Source organism: Pseudophryne corroboree, unplaced genomic scaffold (genome assembly GCF_028390025.1).
Source record: "Pseudophryne corroboree isolate aPseCor3 unplaced genomic scaffold, aPseCor3.hap2 scaffold_271, whole genome shotgun sequence".
Lineage (NCBI taxonomy): Eukaryota > Metazoa > Chordata > Amphibia > Anura > Myobatrachidae > Pseudophryne > Pseudophryne corroboree.
In genome coordinates, this window is record NW_026969372.1 from 814,950 (window position 1) to 831,356 (window position 16,407).

At 47.0% G+C, this 16,407-nt stretch overlaps 20 non-coding genes and 3 pseudogenes across 20 annotated transcripts; all 23 read left to right on the top strand.

Annotated features, from left to right (window-relative positions):
- Positions 1–33: 33 nt before the first annotated feature.
- Positions 34–196, top strand: LOC135013575 (U1 spliceosomal RNA). Its single transcript, XR_010212240.1, has one exon. It is a non-coding gene; the product is annotated as a U1 spliceosomal RNA (small nuclear RNA).
- A 671-nt stretch (positions 197–867) lies between these two features.
- Positions 868–1,031, top strand: LOC135013347 (U1 spliceosomal RNA). The gene has a single exon (XR_010212026.1). It is a non-coding gene; the product is annotated as a U1 spliceosomal RNA (small nuclear RNA).
- Positions 1,032–1,183: 152 nt separating this feature from the next.
- LOC135013549 (U1 spliceosomal RNA) lies at positions 1,184–1,346 on the top strand. The gene has a single exon (XR_010212218.1). It is a non-coding gene; the product is annotated as a U1 spliceosomal RNA (small nuclear RNA).
- A 671-nt stretch (positions 1,347–2,017) lies between these two features.
- On the top strand, positions 2,018–2,181 carry LOC135013659 (U1 spliceosomal RNA). The gene has a single exon (XR_010212310.1). It is a non-coding gene; the product is annotated as a U1 spliceosomal RNA (small nuclear RNA).
- A 152-nt stretch (positions 2,182–2,333) lies between these two features.
- Positions 2,334–2,496, top strand: LOC135013562 (U1 spliceosomal RNA). Its single transcript, XR_010212227.1, has one exon. It is a non-coding gene; the product is annotated as a U1 spliceosomal RNA (small nuclear RNA).
- Positions 2,497–3,168: 672 nt separating this feature from the next.
- LOC135013426 (U1 spliceosomal RNA) lies at positions 3,169–3,332 on the top strand. The gene has a single exon (XR_010212101.1). It is a non-coding gene; the product is annotated as a U1 spliceosomal RNA (small nuclear RNA).
- A 152-nt stretch (positions 3,333–3,484) lies between these two features.
- LOC135013564 (U1 spliceosomal RNA) lies at positions 3,485–3,646 on the top strand. The gene has a single exon (XR_010212229.1). It is a non-coding gene; the product is annotated as a U1 spliceosomal RNA (small nuclear RNA).
- A 615-nt stretch (positions 3,647–4,261) lies between these two features.
- On the top strand, positions 4,262–4,425 carry LOC135013371 (U1 spliceosomal RNA). The gene has a single exon (XR_010212050.1). It is a non-coding gene; the product is annotated as a U1 spliceosomal RNA (small nuclear RNA).
- A 152-nt stretch (positions 4,426–4,577) lies between these two features.
- On the top strand, positions 4,578–4,740 carry LOC135013552 (U1 spliceosomal RNA). The gene has a single exon (XR_010212220.1). It is a non-coding gene; the product is annotated as a U1 spliceosomal RNA (small nuclear RNA).
- Positions 4,741–5,411: 671 nt separating this feature from the next.
- LOC135013660 (U1 spliceosomal RNA) lies at positions 5,412–5,575 on the top strand. Its single transcript, XR_010212311.1, has one exon. It is a non-coding gene; the product is annotated as a U1 spliceosomal RNA (small nuclear RNA).
- Positions 5,576–5,727: 152 nt separating this feature from the next.
- Positions 5,728–5,879, top strand: LOC135013580 (U1 spliceosomal RNA; annotated as a pseudogene).
- A 683-nt stretch (positions 5,880–6,562) lies between these two features.
- On the top strand, positions 6,563–6,726 carry LOC135013525 (U1 spliceosomal RNA). The gene has a single exon (XR_010212195.1). It is a non-coding gene; the product is annotated as a U1 spliceosomal RNA (small nuclear RNA).
- A 153-nt stretch (positions 6,727–6,879) lies between these two features.
- On the top strand, positions 6,880–7,042 carry LOC135013534 (U1 spliceosomal RNA). The gene has a single exon (XR_010212204.1). It is a non-coding gene; the product is annotated as a U1 spliceosomal RNA (small nuclear RNA).
- A 615-nt stretch (positions 7,043–7,657) lies between these two features.
- On the top strand, positions 7,658–7,821 carry LOC135013414 (U1 spliceosomal RNA). The gene has a single exon (XR_010212090.1). It is a non-coding gene; the product is annotated as a U1 spliceosomal RNA (small nuclear RNA).
- Positions 7,822–7,973: 152 nt separating this feature from the next.
- Positions 7,974–8,136, top strand: LOC135013510 (U1 spliceosomal RNA). Its single transcript, XR_010212180.1, has one exon. It is a non-coding gene; the product is annotated as a U1 spliceosomal RNA (small nuclear RNA).
- Positions 8,137–8,807: 671 nt separating this feature from the next.
- On the top strand, positions 8,808–8,971 carry LOC135013597 (U1 spliceosomal RNA). Its single transcript, XR_010212255.1, has one exon. It is a non-coding gene; the product is annotated as a U1 spliceosomal RNA (small nuclear RNA).
- Positions 8,972–9,123: 152 nt separating this feature from the next.
- LOC135013555 (U1 spliceosomal RNA) lies at positions 9,124–9,265 on the top strand (annotated as a pseudogene).
- A 694-nt stretch (positions 9,266–9,959) lies between these two features.
- On the top strand, positions 9,960–10,123 carry LOC135013493 (U1 spliceosomal RNA). The gene has a single exon (XR_010212166.1). It is a non-coding gene; the product is annotated as a U1 spliceosomal RNA (small nuclear RNA).
- A 152-nt stretch (positions 10,124–10,275) lies between these two features.
- On the top strand, positions 10,276–10,439 carry LOC135013501 (U1 spliceosomal RNA). Its single transcript, XR_010212174.1, has one exon. It is a non-coding gene; the product is annotated as a U1 spliceosomal RNA (small nuclear RNA).
- A 671-nt stretch (positions 10,440–11,110) lies between these two features.
- LOC135013630 (U1 spliceosomal RNA) lies at positions 11,111–11,274 on the top strand. The gene has a single exon (XR_010212282.1). It is a non-coding gene; the product is annotated as a U1 spliceosomal RNA (small nuclear RNA).
- A 152-nt stretch (positions 11,275–11,426) lies between these two features.
- On the top strand, positions 11,427–11,568 carry LOC135013556 (U1 spliceosomal RNA; annotated as a pseudogene).
- Positions 11,569–12,262: 694 nt separating this feature from the next.
- LOC135013505 (U1 spliceosomal RNA) lies at positions 12,263–12,426 on the top strand. The gene has a single exon (XR_010212178.1). It is a non-coding gene; the product is annotated as a U1 spliceosomal RNA (small nuclear RNA).
- Positions 12,427–12,578: 152 nt separating this feature from the next.
- LOC135013565 (U1 spliceosomal RNA) lies at positions 12,579–12,740 on the top strand. The gene has a single exon (XR_010212230.1). It is a non-coding gene; the product is annotated as a U1 spliceosomal RNA (small nuclear RNA).
- Positions 12,741–16,407: the final 3,667 nt, after the last annotated feature.

Consider the following 16,407-nt stretch of genomic DNA (forward strand, 5'->3'; position numbering starts at 1 on the left):
GAGCAGCGACCCTCCCCAGCTCTAGCCCAACTCCTACTTACCTGCCAGGTGAGATACTATGATCATGAAGGTGCTTCTCCCAGGGCAAGGCTCACCCATTGCACTCTGGGTGTGCTGCTTCTGCGTTTTCCCCAAATGTGGGAAACTTGACTGCATAATTTGTGTTTCCCCTGGTCGGCTCTCGTATAATTCAGATCTCTTTGTCTCAGGTCTCTCTCCAGCCTAGTTTGCTGTCTGTTTCCACTTCTCTTTTCTTGAGCCGCTCCCTTCTATGCCCTTGCGCACTATCCTGACTTCTACCGTCTGCTTACTTCGTGCCTTCCAACGCACAATGCAAACTACAGGTAGTGCTGCAGGGCCCACACCCTTTTACTTGCCTTACAGAGCGTCTCTGGAGCAGTTACAGTGCCCAGCTGCTGCAAGAAATCAGCTTGAATGCTTCAGGGGCTGGGGCATAGCCAACATGAGCCCCACACCGAAGGAGGGTGGAGGTGTGTAATGCGAACTAGGGGTCATCCAAGCGCCGCAAAAGGCCGCCATGCCCTGCACGCCCCTTATCTCTTTTCATATGCAGACGAGGGTTGAAGCCAACTTTGACCCACTGTTTGGATGACATCACCATATGCAAATCCATCTGCTGCAGGCCTTCCCCCAGGAATGCTTGCACTAGTTGTTGCATTTGGTTTGTTGTTTGGGGGTGCTTCAGTATTAGGCAGCCTTCTGCCCTCCCATGTTCATCTGAAAATATGTGTTCTCCCTGCAGTTGTTGTCCCCAGATGAGAGTTCCCTTGTGCTGCCTCAGTTGAATCTCCTTTACTTGACAGAGATGTGCCTGAGCAGCGGCCCTCCCCAGCCCTATCCCAAATCATACTTATTTTGCATAGGCGATACCATGGTCATGAAGATTGTTCTCCCAGGGTGAGGTTCATTCATTGCATTCTGGGTATGCTGACCCCTGTGATTTCCCCAAATGTGGGAAACTCGACTGCATTATTTGTGGTAGTGGGGGACTGTGTTTGTGCTTTCCTCTGGTCAGCTCTGGTAAAAATCAGATTTCTTTATATCAGATCTTCCTCTAGCCTTGTTCTTCTTTCGAGAGTTCCCTTGTGCTGCCTCAGTTGGATCTCTTTCACTTGAGAGGGGGGTGCCCGAGCAGCGACCCTCCCCAGCTCTAGCCCAACTCCTACTTACCTGCCAGGTGAGATACTATGATCATGAAGGTGCTTCTCCCAGGGCAAGGCTCACCCATTGCACTCTGGTTGTGCTGCCCCTGCGATTTCCCCAAATGTGGGAAACTTGACTGCATAATTTGTGTTTCCCTTGGTCATCTCTCGTATAATTCAGATCTCTTTGTCTCAGGTCTCTCTCCAGCCTAGTTTGCTGTCTGTTTCCACTTCTCTTTTCTTGAGCCGCTCCCTTCTATGCCCTTGCGCACTATCCTGACTTCTCCCGTCTGCTTACTTCGTGCCTTCCAACGCACAATGCAAACTACAGGTAGTGCTGCAGGGCCCACACCCTTTTACTTGCCTTACAGAGCAGCTCTGGAGCAGTTACAGTGCCCAGCTGCTGCAAGAAATCAGCTTGAATGCTTCAGGGGCTGGGGCATAGCCAACATGAGCCCCACACCGAAGGAGGGTGGAGGTGTGTAATGCGAACTAGGGGTCATCCAAGCGCCGCAAAAGGCCGCCATGCCCTGCACGCCCCTTTTCTCTTTTCATATGCAGACGAGGGTTGAAGCCAACTTTGACCCACTGCTTGGATGGCATCACCATATGCAAATCCATCTGCTGCAGGCCTTCCCCCAGGAATGCTTGCACTGGTTGTTGCATTTGGTTTGTTGTTTGGGGGTGCTTCAGTATTAGGCAGCCTTCTGCCCTCCCATGTTCATCTGAAAATATGTGTTCTCCCTGCAGTTGTTGTCCCCAGATGAGAGTTCCCTTGTGCTGCCTCAGTTGAATCTCCTTTACTTGAAAGAGATGTGCCTGAGCAGCGGCCCTCCCCAGCCCTATCCCAAATCATACTTATTTTGCATAGGAGAGACCATGGTCTTGAAGATTGTTCTCCCAGGGTGAGGTTCATTCATTGCATTCTGGGTATGCTGACCCCTGTGATTTCCCCAAATGTGGGAAACTCAACTGCATTATTTGTGGTAGTGGGGGACTGTGTTTGTGCTTTCCTCTGGTCAGCTCTGGTAAAAGTCAGATTTCTTTGTTTCAGATCTTCCTCTAGCCTTGTTCTTCTTTCGAGAGTTCCCTTGTGCTGCCTCAGTTGGATCTCCTTCACTTGACAGGGGGGTGCCCGTGCAGCGACTCTCCCCAGCTCTAGCCCAACTTCTACTTACCTGCCAGGTGAGATACTATAATCATGAAGGTGCTTCTCCCAGGGCAAGGCTCACCCATTGCACTCTGGATGTGCTGCCCCTGCGATTTCCCCAAATGTGGGAAACTTGACTGCATAATTTGTGTTTCCCCTGGTCGGCTCTCGTATAATTCAGATCTCTTTGTCTCAGGTCTCTCTCCAGCCTAGTTTGCTGTCTGTTTCCACTTCTCTTTTCTTAAGCCGCTCCATTCTATGGCCTTGCGCACTATCCTTACTTCTCCCGTCTGCTTACTTTGTGCCTTCCAATGCACAATGCAAACTACAGGTAGTGCTGCAGGGCCCACACCCTTTTACTTGCCGTACAGAGCAGCTCTGGAGCAGTTACAGTGCCCAGCTACTGCAAGAAATCAGCTTGAATGCTTCAGGGGCTGGGGCATAGCCAACATGAGCCCCACACCGAAGGAGGGTGGAGGTGTTTAATGCGAACTAGGGGTCATCCAAGCGCCGCAAAAGGCCGCCATGCCCTGCACGCCCCTTTTCTCTTTTCATATGCAGACGAGGGTTGAAGCCAACTTTGACCCACTGCTTTGGATGACATCACCATATGCAAATCCATCTGCTGCAGGCCTTCCCCCAGGAATGCTTGCTTTAGTTGTTGCATTTGGTTTGTTGTTTGGGGGTGCTTCAGTATTAGGCAGCCTTCTGCCCTCCCATGTTCATCTGAAAATATGTGTTCTCCCTGCAGTTGTTGTCCCCAGATGAGAGTTCCCTTATGCTGCCTCAGTTGAATCTCCTTTACTTGAAAGAGATGTGCCTGAGCAGCGGCCCTCCCCAGCCCTATCCCAAATCATACTTATTTTGCATAGGAGATACCATGGTCATGAAGATTATTCTCCCAGTGTGAGGTTCATTCATTGCATTCTGGGTATGCTGACCCCTGTGATTTCCCCAAATGTGGGAAACTCGACAGCATTATTTGTGGTAGTGGGGGACTGTGTTTGTGTTTTCCTCTGGTCAGCTCTGGTAAAAGTCAGATTTCTTTGTCTCAGATCTTCCTCTAGCCTTGTTCTTCTTTCGAGAATTCCCTTGTGCTGCCTCAGTTGGATCTCCTTCACTTGACAGGGGGTTACCCGAGCAGCGACCCTCCCCAGCTCTAGCCCAACTCCTACTTACCTGCCAGGTGAGATACTATGATCACGTAGGTGCTTCTCCCAGGGCAAGGCTCACCCATTGCACTCTGGGTGTGCTGCTCCTGCGATTTCCCCAAATGTGGAAACTTGACTGCATAATTTGTGTTTCCCCTGGTCGGCTCTCGTATAATTCAGATCTCTTTGTCTCAGGTCTCTCTCCAGCCTAGTTTGCTGTCTGTTTCCACTTCTCTTTTCTTAAGTGCCTTCCAATGCACAATGCAAACTACAGGTAGTGCTGCAGGGCCCACACCCTTTTACTTGCCGTACAGAGCAGCTCTGGAGCTGTTACAGTGCCCAGCTGCTGCAAGAAATCAGCTTGAATGCTTCAGGGGCTGGGGCATAGCAAACATGAGCCCCACACCGAAGGAGGGTGGGGGTGTTTAATGTGAACTAAGGGTCATCCAAGCGCCGCAAAAGGCCGCCATGCCCTGCATACCCCTTTTCTCTTTTCATATGCAGATGAGGGTTCCAGCCAACTTTGGCCCACTGCTTGGATGACATCACCGTATGCAAATCCGTCTTCTGCAGAACTTCCCCCAGGAATGCTTGTACTAGTTGTTGCATTTGGTTTGTTGTTTGGGGGTGCTTCAGTATTAGGCAGCCTTCTGCCCTCCCATGTTCATCTGAAAATATGTGTTCTCCCTGCAGTTGTTGTCCCCAGATGGGAGTTCCCTTGTGCTGCCTCAGTTGAATCTCCTTTACTTGACAGAGATGTGCCTGAGCAGCGGCCCTCCCCAGCCCTATCCCAAATCATACTTATTTTGCATAGGAGATACCATTTTCATGAAGATTGTTCTCCGAGGGTGAGGTTCATTCATTGCATTTTGGGTATGCTGACCCCTGTGATTTCCCCAAATGTGGGAAACTCGACTGCATTATTTGTGGAAGTGGGGGACTGTGTTTGTGCTTTCCTCTGGTCAGCTCTGGTAAAAATCAGATTTCTTTATATCAGATCTTCCTCTAGCCTTGTTCTTCTTTCGAGAGTTCCCTTGTGCTGCCTCAGTTGGATCTCTTTCACTTGAGAGGGGGGTGCCCGAGCAGTGACCCTCCCCAGCTCTAGCCCAACTCCTACTTACCTGCCAGGTGAGATACTATGATCATGAAGGTGCTTCTCCCAGGGCAAGGCTCACCCATTGCACTCTGGTTGTGCTGCCCCTGCGATTTCCCCAAATGTGGGAAACTTGACTGCATAATTTGTGTTTCCCTTGGTCATCTCTCGTATAATTCAGATCTCTTTGTCTCAGGTCTCTCTCCAGCCTAGTTTGCTGTCTGTTTCCACTTCTCTTTTCTTGAGCCGCTCCCTTCTATGCCCTTGCGCACTATCCTGACTTCTCCCGTCTGCTTACTTCGTGCCTTCCAACGCACAATGCAAACTACAGGTAGTGCTGCAGGGCCCACACCCTTTTACTTGCCTTACAGAGCAGCTCTGGAGCAGTTACAGTGCCCAGCTGCTGCAAGAAATCAGCTTGAATGCTTCAGGGGCTGGGGCATAGCCAACATGAGCCCCACACCGAAGGAGGGTGGAGGTGTGTAATGCGAACTAGGGGTCATCCAAGCGCCGCAAAAGGCCGCCATGCCCTGCACGCCCCTTTTCTCTTTTCATATGCAGACGAGGGTTGAAGCCAACTTTGACCCACTGCTTGGATGGCATCACCATATGCAAATCCATCTGCTGCAGGTCTTCCCCCAGGAATGCTTGCACTAGTTGTTGCATTTGGTTTGTTGTTTGGGGGTGCTTCAGTATTAGGCAGCCTTCTGCCCTCCCATGTTCATCTGAAAATATGTGTTCTCCCTGCAGTTGTTGTCCCCAGATGAGAGTTCCCTTGTGCTGCCTCAGTTGAATCTCCTTTACTTGACAGAGATGTGCCTGAGCAGCGGCCCTCCCCAGCCCTATCCCAAATCATACTTATTTTGCATAGGAGAGACCATGGTCTTGAAGATTGTTCTCCCAGGGTGAGGTTCATTCATTGCATTCTGGGTATGCTGACCCCTGTGATTTCCCCAAATGTGGGAAACTCAACTGCATTATTTGTGGTAGTGGGGGACTGTGTTTGTGCTTTCCTCTGGTCAGCTCTGGTAAAAGTCAGATTTCTTTGTTTCAGATCTTCCTCTAGCCTTGTTCTTCTTTCGAGAGTTCCCTTGTGCTGCCTCAGTTGGATCTCCTTCACTTGACAGGGGGGTGCCCGTGCAGCGACTCTCCCCAGCTCTAGCCCAACTTCTACTTACCTGCCAGGTGAGATGCTATAATCATGAAGGTGCTTCTCCCAGGGCAAGGCTCACCCATTGCACTCTGGATGTGCTGCCCCTGCGATTTCCCCAAATGTGGGAAACTTGACTGCATAATTTGTGTTTCCCCTGGTCGGCTCTGGTATAATTCAGATCTCTTTGTCTCAGGTCTCTCTCCAGCCTAGTTTGCTGTCTGTTTCCACTTCTCTTTTCTTAAGCCGCTCCATTCTATGGCCTTGCGCACTATCCTTACTTCTCCCGTCTGCTTACTTTGTGCCTTCCAATGCACAATGCAAACTACAGGTAGTGCTGCAGGGCCCACACCCTTTTACTTGCCGTACAGAGCAGCTCTGGAGCAGTTACAGTGCCCAGCTAATGCAAGAAATCAGCTTGAATGCTTCAGGGGCTGGGGCATAGCCAACATGAGCCCCACACCGAAGGAGGGTGGAGGTGTTTAATGCGAACTAGGGGTCATCCAAGCGCCGCAAAAGGCCGCCATGCCCTGCACGCCCCTTTTCTCTTTTCATATAAAGACGAGGGTTGAAGCCAACTTTGACCCACTGCTTTGGATGACATCACCATATGCAAATCCATCTGCTGCAGGCCTTCCCCCAGGAATGCTTGCACTAGTTGTTGCATTTGGTTTGTTGTTTGGGGGTGCTTCTGTATTAGGCAGCCTTCTGCCCTCCCATGTTCATCTGAAAATATGTGTTCTCCCTGCAGTTGTTGTCCCCAGATGAGAGTTCCTTTATGCTGCCTCAGTTGAATCTCCTTTACTTGACAGAGATGTGCCTGAGCAGCGGCCCTCCCCAGCCCTATCCCAAATCATACTTATTTTGCATAGGAGAGACCATGGTCATGAAGATTATTCTCCCAGTATGAGGTTCATTCATTGCATTCTGGGTATGCTGACCCCTGTGATTTCCCCAAATGTGGGAAACTCGACAGCATTATTTGTGGTAGTGGGAGACTGTGTTTGTGTTTTCCTCTGGTCAGCTCTGGTAAAAGTCAGATTTCTTTGTCTCAGATCTTCCTCTAGCCTTGTTCTTCTTTCGAGAATTCCCTTGTGCTGCCTCAGTTGGATCTCCTTCACTTGACAGGGGGGGTACCCGAGCAGCGACCCTCCCCAGCTCTAGCCCAACTCCTACTTACCTGCCAGGTGAGATACTATGATCACGTAGGTGCTTCTCCCAGGGCAAGGCTCACCCATTGCACTCTGGGTGTGCTGCTCCTGCGATTTCCCCAAATGTGGGAAACTTGACTGCATAATTTGTGTTTCCCCTGGTCGGCTCTCGTATAATTCAGATCTCTTTGTCTCAGGTCTCTCTCCAGCCTAGTTTGCTGTCTGTTTCCACTTCTCTTTTCTTAAGTGCCTTCCAATGCACAATGCAAACTACAGGTAGTGCTGCAGGGCCCACACCCTTTTACTTGCCTTACAGAGCAGCTCTGGAGCTGTTACAGTGCCAAGCTGCTGCAAGAAATCAGCTTGAATGCTTCAGGGGCTGGGGCATGGCCAACATGAGCCCCACACCGAAGGAGGGTGGGGGTGTTTAATGCGAACTAAGGGTCATCCAAGCGCCGCAAAAGGCCGCCATGCCCTGCATACCCCTTTTCTCTTTTCATATGCAGATGAGGGTTCCAGCCAACTTTGGCCCACTGCTTGGATGACATCACCGTATGCAAATCCGTCTTCTGCAGACCTTCCCCCAGGAATGCTTGTACTAGTTGTTGCATTTGGTTTGTTGTTTGGGCGTGCTTCAGTATTAGGCAGCCTTCTGCCCTCCCATGTTCATCTGAAAATATGTGTTCTCCCTGCAGTTGTTGTCCCCAGATGAGAGTTCCCTTGTGCTGCCTCAGTTGAATCTCCTTTACTTGACAGAGATGTGCCTGAGCAGCGGCCCTCCCCAGCCCTATCCCAAATCATACTTATTTTGCATAGGAGATACCATGGTCATAAAGACTGTTCTCCCAGGATGAGGTTCATTCATTGCATTCTGGGTATGCTGACCCCTGTGATTTCCCCAAATGTGGGAAACTCAACTGCATTATTTGTGGTAGTGGGGGACTGTTTTTGTGTTTTCCTCTGGTCAGCTCTGGTAAAAGTCAGATTTCTTTGTCTCAGATCTTCCTCTAGCCTTGTTCTTCTTTCGAGAGTTCCATTGTGCTGCCTCAGTTTGATCTCCTTCACTTGACAGGGGGGTACCCGAGTAGCGACCCTCCCCAGCTCTAGCCCAACTCCTACATACCTGCCAGGTGAGATACTATGATCATGAAGGTGCTTCTCCCAGGGCAAGGCTCACCCATTGCACTCTGGGTGTGCTGCTCCTGCGATTTCCCCAAATGTGGGAAACTTGACTGCATAATTTGTGTTTCCCCTGGTCGGCGCTTGTATAATTCAGATCTCTTTGTCTCAGGTCTCTCTCCAGCCTAGTTTGCTGTCTGTTTCCACTTCTCTTTTCTTGAGCCCCTGCCGTCTATGCCCTTGTGCACTCTCCTGACTTCTCCTGTCTGCTTACTTTGTGCCTTCCAACGCACAATGCGAACTACAGGTAGTGCTGCAGGGCCCACACCCTTTTACTTGCCTTACAGAGCAGCTCTGGAGCTGTTACAGTGCCCAGCTGCTGCAAGAAATCAGCTTGAATACTTCAGGGGCTGGGGCATAGCCAACATGAGCCCCACACCGAAGGAGAATGGAGGTGTTTAATGCGAACTAGGGGTCATCCAAGCACCGCAAAAGGCCGCCATGCCCTGCATAACCCTTTTTTCTTTGCATATGCAGATGAGGGTTCCAGCCAACTTTGGCCCACTGCTTGGATGACATCACCGTATGCAAATCCGTCTTCTGCAGACCTTCTCCCAGGAATGCTTTTACTAGTTGTTGCATTTGGTTTGTTGTTTGGGGGTGCTTCAGTATTAGGCAGCCTTCTGCCCTCCCATGTTCATCTGAAAATATGTGTTCTCCCTGCAGTTGTTGTCCCCAGATGAGAGTTCCCTTGTGCTGCCTCAGTTGAATCTCCTTTACTTGACAGAGATGTGCCTGAGCAGCGGCCCTCCCCAGCCCTATCCCAAATCATACTTATTTTGCATAGGAGATACCATGGTCATGAAGATTGTTCTCCCAGGGTTAGGTTCATTCATTGCATTCTGGGTATGCTGACCCCTGTGATTTCCCCAAATGTGGGAAACTCAACTGCATTATTTGTGGTAGTGGGGGACTGTGTTTGTGCTTTCCTCTGGTCAGCTCTGGTAAAAGTCAGATTTCTTTGTCTCAGATCTTCCTCTAGCCTTGTTCTTCTTTCGAGAGTTCCCTTGTGTTGCCTCAGTTGGATCTCCTTCACTTGACAGGGGGGTGCCCGAGCAGCGACCCTCCCCAGCTCTAGCCCAACTCCTACTTACCTGCCAGGTGAGATACTATGATCATGTAGGTGCTTCTCCCAGGGCAAGGCTCACCCATTGCACTCTGGGTGTGCTGCCCCTGCGATTTCCCCAAATGTGGGAAACTTGACTGCATAATTTGTGTTTCCCCTGGTCGGCTCTCATATAATTCAGATCTCTTTGTCTCAGGTCTCTCTCCAGCCTAGTTTGCTGTCTGTTTCCACTTCTTTTTTCTTGAGCCCCTCCCTTCTATACCCTTGTGGACTCTCTTGACTTCTCCTCCTGTCTGCTTACTTTGTGCCTTCCAACGCACAATGCAAACTACAGGTAGTGCTGCAGGGCCCACACCCTTTTACTTGCCTTTCAGAGCAGCTCTGGAGCTGTTACAGTGCCCAGCTGCTGCAAGAAATCAGCTTGAATGCTTCAGGGGCTGGGGCATAGCCAACATGAGCCCCACACCGACGGAGGGTGGAGGTGTTTAATGCGAACTAAGGGTCATCCAAGCGCCGCAAAAGGCCGCCATGCCCTGCATACCCCTTTTCTCTTTTCATATGCAGATGAGGGTTCCAGCCAACTTTGGCCCACTGCTTGGATGACATCACCGTATGCAAATCCGTCTTCTGCAGACCTTCCCCCAGGAATGCTTGTACTATTTGTTGCATTTGGTTTGTTGTTTGGGGTGCTTCAGTATTAGGCAGCCTTCTGCTCTCCCATGTTCATCTGAAAATATGTGTTCTCCCTGCAGTTGTTGTCCCCAGATGAGAGTTCCCTTGTGCTGCCTCAGTTGAATCTCCTTTACTTGACAGAGATGTGCCTGAGCAGCGGCCCTCCCCAGCCCTATCCCAAATCATACTTATTTTGCATAGGAGATACCATGGTCATGAAGATTGTTCTCCCAGGGTGAGGTTCATTCATTGCATTCTGGGTATGCTGACCCCTGTGATTTCCCCAAATGTGGGAAACTCGACTGCATTATTTGTGGTAGTGGGGGACTGTGTTTGTGCTTTCCTCTGGTCAGCTCTGGTAAAAGTCAGATTTCTTTGTCTCAGATCTTCCTCTAGCCTTGTTCTCTTTTTGAGAGTTTCCTTGTGCTGCCTCAGTTGGATCTCCTTCACTTGACAGGGGGGTGCCCGAGCAGCGACCCTCCCCAGCTCAAGCCCAACTCTTACTTACCTGCCAGGTGAGATACTATGATCAGGAAGGTGCTTCTCCCAGGGCAAGGCTCACCCATTGCACTCTGGGTGTGCTGCTCCTACGATTTCCCCAAATGTGGGACACTTGATTGCATAATTTGTGTTTCCTCTGGTCGGCTACTCGTATAATTCAGATCTCTTTGTCTCAGGTCTCTCTTTAGCCTAGTTTGCTGTCTGTTTCCACTTCTCTTTTCTTGAGCCCCTGCCTTCTATGCCCTTGTGCACTCTCCTGACTTCTCCTGTCTGCTTACTTTGTGCCTTCCAACGCACAATGCGAACTACAGGTAGTGCTGCAGGGCCCACACCCTTTTACTTGCCTTACAGAGCAGCTCTGGAGCTGTTACAGTGCCCAGCTGCTGCAAGAAATCAGCATGAATACTTCAGGGGCTGGGGCATAGCCAACATGAGCCCCACACCGAAGGAGAATGGAGGTGTTTAATGCGAACTAGGGGTCATCCAAGCGCCGCAAAAGGCCGCCATGCCCTGCATAACCCTTTTTTCTTTGCATATGCAGATGAGGGTTCCAGCCAACTTTGGCCCACTGCTTGGATGACATCACCGTATGCAAATCCGTCTTCTGCAGACCTTCTCCCAGGAATGCTTTTACTAGTTGTTGCATTTGGTTTGTTGTTTGGGGGTGCTTCAGTATTAGGCAGCCTTCTGCCCTCCCATGTTCATCTGAAAATATGTGTTCTCCCTGCAGTTGTTGTCCCCAGATGAGAGTTCCCTTGTGCTGCCTCAGTTGAATCTCCTTTACTTGACAGAGATGTGCCTGAGCAGCGGCCCTCCCCAGCCCTATCCCAAATCATACTTATTTTGCATAGGAGATACCATGGTCATGAAGATTGTTCTCCCAGGGTTAGGTTAATTCATTGCATTCTGGGTATGCTGACCCCTGTGATTTCCCCAAATGTGGGAAACTCAACTGCATTATTTGTGGTAGTGGGGGACTGTGTTTGTGCTTTCCTCTGGTCAGCTCTGGTAAAAGTCAGATTTCTTTGTCTCAGATCTTCCTCTAGCCTTGTTCTTCTTTCGAGAGTTCCCTTGTGTTGCCTCAGTTGGATCTCCTTCACTTGACAGGGGGGTGCCCGAGCAGCGACCCTCCCCAGCTCTAGCCCAACTCCTACTTACCTGCCAGGTGAGATACTATGATCATGTAGGTGCTTCTCCCAGGGCAAGGCTCACCCATTGCACTCTGGGTGTGCTGCCCCTGCGATTTCCCCAAATGTGGGAAACTTGACTGCATAATTTGTGTTTCCCCTGGTCGGCTCTCATATAATTCAGATCTCTTTGTCTCAGGTCTCTCTCCAGCCTAGTTTGCTGTCTGTTTCCACTTCTTTTTTCTTGAGCCCCTCCCTTCTATACCCTTGTGGACTCTCTTGACTTCTCCTCCTGTCTGCTTACTTTGTGCCTTCCAACGCACAATGCAAACTACAGGTAGTGCTGCAGGGCCCACACCCTTTTACTTGCCTTTCAGAGCAGCTCTGGAGCTGTTACAGTGCCCAGCTGCTGCAAGAAATCAGCTTGAATGCTTCAGGGGCTGGGGCATAGCCAACATGAGCCCCACACCGACGGAGGGTGGAGGTGTTTAATGCGAACTAAGGGTCATCCAAGCGCCGCAAAAGGCCGCCATGCCCTGCATACCCCTTTTCTCTTTTCATATGCAGATGAGGGTTCCAGCCAACTTTGGCCCACTGCTTGGATGACATCACCGTATGCAAATCCGTCTTCTGCAGACCTTCCCCCAGGAATGCTTGTACTATTTGTTGCATTTGGTTTGTTGTTTGGGGTGCTTCAGTATTAGGCAGCCTTCTGCTCTCCCATGTTCATCTGAAAATATGTGTTCTCCCTGCAGTTGTTGTCCCCAGATGAGAGTTCCCTTGTGCTGCCTCAGTTGAATCTCCTTTACTTGACAGAGATGTGCCTGAGCAGCGGCCCTCCCCAGCCCTATCCCAAATCATACTTATTTTGCATAGGAGATACCATGGTCATGAAGATTGTTCTCCCAGGGTGAGGTTCATTCATTGCATTCTGGGTATGCTGACCCCTGTGATTTCCCCAAATGTGGGAAACTCGACTGCATTATTTGTGGTAGTGGGGGACTGTGTTTGTGCTTTCCTCTGGTCAGCTCTGGTAAAAGTCAGATTTCTTTGTCTCAGATCTTCCTCTAGCCTTGTTCTTCTTTCGAGAATTCCCTTGTGCTGCCTCAGTTGGATCTCCTTCACTTGACAGGGGGTTACCCGAGCAGCGACCCTCCCCAGCTCTAGCCCAACTCCTACTTACCTGCCAGGTGAGATACTATGATCACGTAGGTGCTTCTCCCAGGGCAAGGCTCACCCATTGCACTCTGGGTGTGCTGCTCCTGCGATTTCCCCAAATGTGGAAACTTGACTGCATAATTTGTGTTTCCCCTGGTCGGCTCTCGTATAATTCAGATCTCTTTGTCTCAGGTCTCTCTCCAGCCTAGTTTGCTGTCTGTTTCCACTTCTCTTTTCTTAAGTGCCTTCCAATGCACAATGCAAACTACAGGTAGTGCTGCAGGGCCCACACCCTTTTACTTGCCGTACAGAGCAGCTCTGGAGCTGTTACAGTGCCCAGCTGCTGCAAGAAATCAGCTTGAATGCTTCAGGGGCTGGGGCATAGCAAACATGAGCCCCACACCGAAGGAGGGTGGGGGTGTTTAATGCAACGATTTTGTGAGAAACCTCTTCACCCTTAAATAAAGATTTTCTTAATTCCTTACCTGTGTGCTAATTAGATATCACCTTGTTTTCACATTAAACAGACTTCCACATGAGAAAGCAGCAAGGATGCAGTGGCGTTAATGTTTCCTGGTGTCAACCTGTATTATTTCAGTAGATATTGAAATGAGGATGCATATTGCTGCCTTTCCAATGAAGCATGTTTAATTTAGTAATAGGTGAAAAACCATCCCTACAAAGGTGTTAATCAGATACTTGGCTTTGTGGACTCTTTTCAGAGAACAAATTTGTTAGCATAAAAATAAAGCCAGAAAATGAAGAGCTGTTTAATCACTCAATTGGATTTTTCTGCCAGCATATTTCTTTTTCTCTGCAACCCACTGCTAAATTGTGCTTCCTAGCTGTTTTTTTTCATAAAATCACTTAATCAAATCTAACTGATTACATCAGAGTAGGCCAGGTACCCTACACCATAAGAGAGGGTTTGAAATTTTGACTTGTCTACTTAAATATCACCAAAATCTGATCACAAGGTCAATTACGTCCCTGGGTGGGATTGAACCACCAACTTTTTGGTTAATAGCCGTACACACTAACTGATTGCGCTACAGCGACACTTTGTGAAAGTACATACTGACAAAGGCTAATAAGCATTCATCTAGAACGTTTCCTAGAAAAACTTTAAATAGTCAATAATCTGGAGAGTTTTTGTAAGATGTTTCTTCCATCAACCAATGAAGAAACACATTGGTACTTTCCCATGATGAGTGAGTGCTTCAGGATCTCTTGCACTTACATGTGCAGCAGAGTACTGTAATGGAAGCATGCTGGGTCCATAACCCAGAGGTAGGCAGATTGAAATTATCCTCTGCTATATGCATTTTTTTTGTTAATTAAAGTAATCCAAAACTGGGATTGATATTTTTGCTCTTTTTATTTTACTTAAAGTACAATAACTTTTACCTTTTTAATTTGTTTTAATAGTATATAGACAGTATTGTTTTCTTTCAAAAATCCACTTAATTTTCTTTACCCGATTATTAAAATGGTAATTGACAAAAACAAACTACATTGTCACCAGAAGAGCAATACAAAATGTACAAGTGATATATTAAAATCATCTTTCCAGCTTGAATTTCAATGATGCATTGGGGCAACGATTTTGTGAGAAACATCTTACCCTTAAATAAAGATTTTCTTAATTCCTTACCTGTGTGCTAATTAGATATCACCTTGTTTTCACATTAAACAGACTTCCACATGAGAAAGCAGCAAGGATGCAGTGGCGTTAATGTTTCCTGGTGTCAACCTGTATTATTTCAGTAGATATTGAAATGAGGATGCATCTTGCTGCCTTTCCAATGAAGCAAGTTTAATTTAGTAATAGGTGAAAAACCATCCCTACAAAGATGTTAATCCGATACTTGGCTTTGTGGACACTTTTCAGAGAACAAATTAGTTAGCATAAAAATAAAGCCAGAAAATGAAGAGCTGTTTAATCACTCAATTGGATTTTTCTGCCAGCATATTTCATTTTCTCTGCAAACCACTGCTAAATTGTGCTTCCTAGCTGTTTTTTGATAAAATCACTTAATCAAATCTAACTCTGATTACATCAGAGTAGGCCAGGTACCCTACACCATAAGAGGGGGTTTGAAATTTTGACTTGTCTACTTAAAGATCACCAAAATCTGATGACAAGGTCAATAACATCCCTGGGTGGGATTGAACCACCAACCCTTTGGTTAATAACCAAACACACTAACCGATTACACCACAGAGACACTTTGCAAAAGTACATACTGACAAAGGCTAATAAGCATTCATCTAGAACGTTTCCTAGAAAACTTTAAAAAGTCAATAATCTGGAGAGTTTTTGTAAGATGTTTCTTCCATCAACCAATGAAGAAACGCATTGGTACTTTCCCATGATGAGTGAGTGCTTCAGGATCTCTTGCACTTACATGTGCAGCAGAGTACTGCAATGGAAGCATGCTGGGCCCCTTAACCCAGAGGTAGGCAGATTGAAACTATCCTCTGCTATATGCATTTTTTTTTTGTTAATTAAAGTAATCCAAAACTGGGATTGATATTTTTGCTCTTTTATTTTTACTTAAAGTACAATAACTTTTACCATTTTAATTTGTTTTAATAGTATATTGACAGTATTGTTTTCTTTCAAAAATCCACTTAATTTTCTTTACCCTATTATTAAAATGGTAATTGACAAAAACAAACTACATTGTCACCAGAAGAGCAATACAAAATGTACAAGTGATATATTAAAATCATCTTTCCAGCTTGAATTTCAATGATGCATTGGGGCAACGATTTTGTGAGAAACATCTTCACCCTTAAATAAAGATTTTCTTAATTCCTTACCTGTGTGCTAATTAGATATCACCTTGTTTTCACATTAAACAGACTTCCACATGAGAAAGCAGCAAGGATGCAGTGGCGTTAATGTTTCCTGGTGTCAACCTGTATTATTTCAGTAGATATTGAAATGAGGATGCATCTTGCTGCCTTTCCAATGAAGCAAGTTTAATTTAGTAATAGGTGAAAAACCATCCCTACAAAGATGTTAATCAGATACTTGGCTTTGTGGACACTTTTCAGAGAACAAATTTGTTAGCATATAAATAAAGCCAGAAAATGAAGAGCTGTTTAATCACTCAATTGGATTTTTTTGCCAGCATATTTCTTTTTCTCTGCAAACCACTGCTAAATTGTGCTTCCTAGCTGTTTTTATAAAATCACTGAATCAAATCTAACTCTGATTACATCAGAGAAGGCCAGGTACCCTACACCATAACAGGGGTTTTTGAAATTTTGACTTGTCTACTTAAAGATCACCAAAATCTGATAACAAGGTCAATTACATCCCTGGGTGGGATTGAACCACCAACCTTTTGGTTAATAGCCGTACACACTAACTGATTGCGCCACAGCGACACTTTGCAAAAGTACATACTGACAAAGGCTAATTAGCATTCATCTAGAACGTTTCCTAGAAAAACTTTAAATAGTCAATAATCTGGAGAGTTTTTGTAAGATGTTTCTTCCATCAACCAATGAAGAAACACATTGGTACTTTCCCATGATGAGTGAGTACTTCAGGATCTCTTGCAATTACATGTGCAGCAGAGTACTGTAATGGAAGCATGCTGGGTCCATAGCCCAGAGGTAGGCAGATTGAAACTATCCTCTGCTATATGCGTTTTTTTTTGTTAATTAAAGTAATCCAAAACTGGGATTGATATTTTTGCTCTTTTATTTTTACTTAAAGTACAATAACTTTTACCATTTTCATTTGTTTTAATAGTATATTGACAGTATTGTTTTCTTTCAAAAATCCACTTAATTTTCTTTACCCGATTATTAAAATGGTAATTGACAAAA